General features: G+C 50.4%; 1 long non-coding RNA gene across 1 annotated transcript; it reads right to left on the reverse strand.

Annotated features, from left to right (window-relative positions):
* Positions 1-2,413: 2,413 nt before the first annotated feature.
* On the reverse strand, positions 2,414-4,769 carry LOC140002010 (uncharacterized). The gene is made up of 2 exons (XR_011807856.1): positions 4,016-4,769; positions 2,414-3,903 (listed from the first exon to the last, which is right to left on the reverse strand). It is a non-coding gene; the product is annotated as an uncharacterized lncRNA (long non-coding RNA).
* Positions 4,770-6,677: the final 1,908 nt, after the last annotated feature.

The following is a 6,677-nucleotide window of genomic DNA, read 5'->3' on the forward strand; positions in this document are numbered from 1 at the left end:
ACTAGCACATTCACTTCCCTAAAGCAGAGTGGGTGTATAATTTGCTATTTTTTATTCTTTATTAAGTTCTAAATATAAATCAACCCTGAAGGGCATGCAGAGCTGACTGATTTGTATGGGATGGGAGGAAGCTGGGGAACTCCCCCAGCCCACAGAGGTCTCCTCTCCATCTCAACTTTCACAGACTTCTGAGCCTAGCTAAGAATTTTCATTTCTGCCTAGTTGCTGCTTATTCAATGAACAGTTTCCCTTAGTCTGCAGAATTAAGACCATTTGATATCTCTTCTCTCAAATGCCACAGAGAATTTTATCCATAAAATCATTTGCAGTGTTGAATGCGTTCCTAATTTTTGCTTGTGCAAGCGTATGTTCTGATATTTATAAGCCTCTTTGTCAGTAAGTGGCTGAGAAAGCTAAGATTATAGGGTATTTTAGTAGTGTTGAACTGCAAAGTGAAACCTTCTTGAACAAAAGTTGTTGATAAATGTAATGCTTTTATATATACACATATATTTTATATAATGTTTATATATGTATATAAAGAGAATGGATGGAGCAGTTCTGCTACTTCTGCAAAACATTTTGAATAATGTCAAAACAAAAGGGAATATGAAGTTCTCATAGTGGTAACATGTACCCACGTATAGCATGCAAGGTGTGTGGCTGGAAGGCCCTATTAATTTTAAGCAGGAGATCTAGTGTCTGTGAAGAATGAATTCCTGAGGCTTTCCTGTGCCACTATCAAAGATGTTTTCCCACCAGGGAATTGTTTAACTTACCTCTGGACAAGGAAGAGATACTGGTTTTCATCTTATAGCCATTGATCTTTATCAGACCATTGGGGTACATGTCCATTGTTAAAGACAGTGAAATACAACATTTACAACATTTTAAATTCATAAATAAGAATTTAAAATAAGTAGTTGCCTAAAGCTCACCAATTTCTTGAAACAGAATTTGATTCAGATAGTTTCCTCTAGTCTAATTTTCACCTCTAGTGACAAATTATAATTTTATTATGGGATTTTTTTTTTCAGCCTCCTTTAGCTAGGATGAGACTTAAGCTAGTGTCTTTAAGTGGGAGGGTGTCGTGGTTTAATCCAACCGGCAGCTAAACACCACACAGCCGTTCAATCACCCTCCCCCCTCCCTCTCTGGGATGGGTGAGAGAAATGGGAAAGTGAAGCCCGTGAGTTGAGATAAAGACAGTTTAATAAGACAGGAAGATAATAATCACAATAATAATATTAACAATAATAATAACAAAAACAATGACGAAAATAGTATTACTACTACTAATGTGTACAAACAAGTGATGCACAATGCAATTGCTCACCACCCGCTGACCGATGCCCAGCCTAACCCCGAGCAGTCCCGGCCCCCCTCCCCCGGCTAGCCACCCCTATATATTGTTTAGCATGGCATCAGATGGTATGGAATAGTGCTTTGGCGAGTTTGGGTCACCTGTCTTGCTCTGTCCCCTCCCAGCTCTTGCTGCACCCCCTGCCTGCCTGTTGGCAGGACAGAGCCAGAAGCTGAGACGTCCTTGGCTTGGTGTAAGCACTGCTCTGCAACAGTTAAACCATCGGGGTGTTATCAGCACTCTTCTCATCCTAAGCCAAAACATAGCGTTCTACCAGCTACTAGGAAGAGAATTAACTCTGTTCTAACTGAAACCAGGACACCCTGAAAGACTGGCTGACAGCAAACTGTGTTCAAATGTGCAGTAAGCTCTGATATCCTGAATGAACACAATACTCAGGAGATGCTGTCTGTGGCTTCCCCTCCTTTGCAACGGAGGGCTCTGTCTGGGCAGCGGGAGGGAGATGTGATCTAGGAAACCACGGCAATTTTACTTTCAAGTTGATGTTGTTTGTTGTCTCCAGTGGCTGGGGGTCACACTTTCCATCAGGATGTCTCTGAAGTGCCCCGACAGCCCCACAAGGACGGTGCTTTGTGCCTGAGAGCGCAGGTACCAAGCATGAGCCAGGCAAGCTGGTGCTCTATACAGACAGCCACCGCAGGAGCTTGCAGCAACACAAGGACTGAGCTGCAAGGAAGCAAGCGTGCCTTGTAAGCAAGCTCCTTTCGCTGGAGGAATGAGCAGTGCTGCTGCTCGTCTGACAGCAGCAGTCCCAGCAGCACGGTGGGACAGAAAGAAATTCAGTCTAAGCACTGCAGAGCCCCTGTCAGAGTGTTTTGTGGTCAAAGAAGGAACAAATTGCTGAAAGAGGGAGCAAAGTGGTTTCCAGAGCCACACCTGCAGACTCTGCTCTCAGATTAGGACACTTGATCTCCTTTGAAATTCTCTTGGTGCCAGCAGCTGAAGAAGCGGAGGCTGGTGCACTCGCTCCTTGTGCAAAAGGCAGAGCCCCCCGAGGTTTCCCCAAGAAGGGCAGGAAAAAGCAGCCGATGAGGTTGTGAATCAGAACCTTTATTTCAGCAAGGTTTGAGAGACGTGGGGTGGGGTGGGGTGGCACGGAGGCGCGCTGAGCTCTCTTGGTCCATAGCTGCGGGGCCCGTTGGTGTGCTTGTAGGCCCATGGCCGGGTAGGGACGGGATCCTTGTGTGCTTCCTGCTCCTTTGGTGGCTGTGGGTGTAGAACGCTGCCCCAGCCTTCAGGTCAGCGGCCGCGGAGGAAGAGGACAGTGGCAGACGTTGTTGTGCTCGGGGCTCTGTGATGGGGTGCGAAAGGAAAATGATCCAAAAGAGCAGCCCCAGCCTGCTGCCAGGGTCAGCCCCTGTATCCCCGGGAGAGGCTCTGTGAGCCTGACAGCAAGGCTGTCCATCCCGGGTCTCCCTCATGGCCAAGAGTCAGCCTTGTTGGGCCAGGCCTTCCCGCAGGCAGTGAGACTGTGGTGGGGACAGTGTTGAGGCGATCTTATCTGTCCTGGAGAGCGCTGGCAGCTCTTCTGTCTGAGTTCTCAATGGGAGAGTGACCAGGAGTGTGCCGTGGTGTGGTCTCATCGCTGTGTTTGTGGCTGAAAGAAAAGAAACACCAAACAGGGCAGCATCCCCTGTGACCACGGGCAGCCCCTGCCTGTGTGCCCGAGGGTCTCCAGCTACTCACCGAGGCTGTCTGTGTCCCGTCGTCCTGATGGAGAGGTCACTTCTGTCCTGGCCTGATTCTGTCACATTCCTGCTTGCTGTGGACCACGTTGGGTGTGGGTTGGGGTGATCTTACCTGTCCTGGAGAGCGTTGGCAGCTCTTCCTTCCAGCTGAGTGGTCGAGGGCAGTGAGGCCAGGTTGTGCCGTAGTCTGGTCCCATCCCCAGACACACATCTTAGAGCGTGTGTGTTTCCAGCTGTAAGAGAGAAATCCAAAGGGCAGCAGCCTTCGCCTGTGGCCAGGAGCAGCCCCTGCCTCCCAGCCTAAGGCTCTTCCAGCCTCACAACAGTGCCGTCCATCCAGCTGCTCTGTGTTGGCCAAGAATTACCCATGTTTTACCAACTCCACAGGCCTTGTGATCATGGTAGGGAATGGGTTGGGGGTAGCTTATCTGTCCTGTAGAGCGTTGACACATTTTCCAGCTGAGGTCTCAAGGGGAGAGAGAGGCCAGGAGTGTGCCGTGGTCTGATCCCATCGCTGTATGTGTCTGGCTGAGAGAGGAGAAGCAACAAAGGGAGCAGCATCCCCTTGTGACCACGGGCAGCCCCTGCCTCTGTGCCCGAGGGTCTCTAGCGTCTCACCAAGGCTCTCCGTGTCCTGTCGTCCTGATGGCGTGGTCACTGCCGTCCTGGCCTGAGTGTGTCACTGTCCTGCTTACTATGAGACCGTGGTGGGGTGTGGGTTGGGGCAATCTTACCTGTCCTGGAGAACGTTGACACATTTCTAGATGACTTCTCAAAGGGAGAGGCCAGGAGTGTGCCATGGCTTCATTCCCTCGCTGTCAGTGTGTCCAGCTGTAATAGAGGAGGCAACAAACCAAGGAGCCACTCCCTGTCAGCATCAGAAGCCGTCCCTTCTTCCCTGTGTGAGTCTCTCCCAGCCTCCGAATAGTGCCATCCATCTCACATCTTCCTGATGTCCAGGAGATGTTTGTTGTAGCTTCAATGTGTCCCGTTCCCACTTAGTGTGGTGAGACCGTGCTGGGGAATGTGTTGGGGGTAGCTTATCTGTCCTGTAGAGTGTTGGCATTCTTTCTGTACAGGTTCTCAAGCGGAGAGCGGCCAGGAGTCTGCTGTGGTCTGGTCGCATCCCTGTGTGTTTCTAGCTGAAAGAGAAACACCAAAGGGAGCAGCATCCCCCTGTGACCACAGGCAGCCCCTGCCTCTGTGCCCAAGAGTCTCTAGCGACTCACCAAGGCTGTCCATGCCCCGTCATCCTGACGCAACGGTTGACTCCCGTCCTGGCCCGATTCTGTCACCTTCCTGCTTGCTGTTGGGGCCTGGTGGGTGTGGGTTGGGGCGATCTTACCTGTCCTGTAGGGCGTGGAGAATTGTCTGGCCCAGTGCTGGCAAGGAGCAGGCCATGGTTTAGTTGGGTCCGTGTGCTGCAGGGCGCTGAGAGCCATTTGAGGGGAGGGCCTGAAGAGAGAGGAGAGAGGAGCTGAGTTCCTCTGGTGGAGTTTGTGTCCAGAGCTGAGGCTGAAGCAGGAGCAGGCAGCTGAGCAGCCTCCCCGTCAGCACGGGCAGCCATGGCAGGGCTGCGTGGCCGTTGGGGCCAGCGTTCTGTCCCCGCCCCTTTGTGACATGGGGCACCCCCTGCCTGCTGTGCCATGGGCGCTGCATCCCCATCCCCATCCCCATCCCCATCCCCATCCCCATCCCCATCCCCATCCCCGGGGGGTGGCAGCAGGTGATGCGGAGCCCAGGCCCAGGCTGGGCGGTGGAAAAGATGCCCAGGTGTTTGGGCAGGGCTGCGGGGCCATGCCAGGCAGCTGTGCGAGCATGCTGGGGTCTGGCTGGGGCTGTGCTGCCTGCCCGCTGAGGAACCTGCTTTGGCAGGGGGGTGGGACCCGATGGTCTTTCCAGGTCCCTTCCAACCCCTACAGTTCTGGGATTGATTCTGTGATCCCCACAAGCAGGGCAGGGAGGCACTTTGCACCTAGAAAGAAAATGTGTGGAGCCCTCTAGGAGAGCTGGGAGCAATTTGTAAAGAGGGCAAACGTTAATCTTACTCTTTTGTATTGGGAATGTTGTGCTCTCAAGAGCTGCTTTCATTCTGCACCTGTACAGCAAGAACTCAACAGGTTGGGGTCCCAGCCTGGGCCAGGTTGCGTCAGTATCCCTGGTGAAGAACAATCAGAAGATCATCTCTCTTTAAAGTGAAAAGGCCATAATATATCCTTGCTGAGCAATTCTTACTGTCACAAAGATTTACAGTTTATGTGGTATTTTAACCCTGTGTCATGGTTTAACCCGGCTGGCAGCTAAACACCACACAGCCGTTCGCTCACCCTCCCCCCTCCCTCTCTGGGATGGGTGAGAGAAACGGGAAAGTGAAGCCCGTGAGTTGAGAAAAAGACAGTTTATTAAGACAGGAAAAGAATAATAACAATAATAATATTAACAATAATAATAAAAAAATCAATGACGAAAATAGTACTACTATTACTAATGTGTACAAACAAGTGATGCACAATGCAATTGCTCACCACCCGCTGACCGATGCCCAGCCTAACCCCGAGCAGTCCCGGCCCCCCTCCCCCGGCTAGCCACCCCTAAATATTGTTTAGCATGACGTCAGATGGTATGGAATACCCCTTTGGCTAGTTTGGGTCACCTGTCCTGGGTCTTTCCCCTCCCAGCTCTTGCTGCACCCCCAGCCTGCCCGTTGGCAGGACAGAGCCAGAAGCTGAGACGTCCTTGGCTTGCTATAAGCACTGCTCTGCAACAATTAAACCATCGGGGTGTTATCAGTACTCTTCTCATCCTAAGCCAAAACACAGCATTCTACCAGCTACTAGGAAGACAACTAACTCCGTCCTAACTGAAACCAGGACGTCTGTCCACACCTTATTCCATACTATTTATTTCATGCTCAGGTTACACTCTTTCCCATACATTCTAATTAATCACCATTTCATCTAGGGTATATAGTAGTAATGGTAGTGATGACATACAGTATTATATAGTAATTAACATGATATAATTCAATTCATGGGCTATTCTCACCCAGTATTAAATCACCTTGAGGTACACACCGGACCTCTCCGTTCTTTTGCATCACCCACCAAGTGTATCCAGAATGGGTTTGCATTTTCCTGAGGCAGGAGTAGTCCAGACTGTTTTACCCAGCATATTTCTTATGTGTACTGCAGGAACTTTATCCCCTTCTACAGTACGTAACAGGTTTGATTGGGCAGGTCTAGCTCGGTTGGCAGATCCCCTAGTATTGTCTAACCAGGTGGCCTTTGCCAAATGCGTATCCCAATTTTTGAATGTCCCAGCGCCCATTGCTTTCAATGTAGTCTTTAACAGTCCGTTGTATCGTTCAACTTTCCCAGAGCCTGGTGCATGATAGGGGATGTGATACACCCATTCAATACCATGCTCTTTGGCCTATGTGTCTATCAGGTTGTTTTGGAAATGAGTCCCATTGTCTTACTCTATTCTTTCTGGGGTGCCATGTCGCCATAGGACTTGCTATTTAACGCCCAGGATAGTGTTCCTGGTGGTGGCATGAGGCACCGGATATGTTTCCAGCCATCTGGTGGTTGCTTCCACCATTGTAA

This window comes from Anas platyrhynchos, chromosome 3 (assembly GCF_047663525.1).
Source record: "Anas platyrhynchos isolate ZD024472 breed Pekin duck chromosome 3, IASCAAS_PekinDuck_T2T, whole genome shotgun sequence".
In the NCBI taxonomy this organism is placed as follows: Eukaryota; Metazoa; Chordata; class Aves; order Anseriformes; family Anatidae; genus Anas; species Anas platyrhynchos.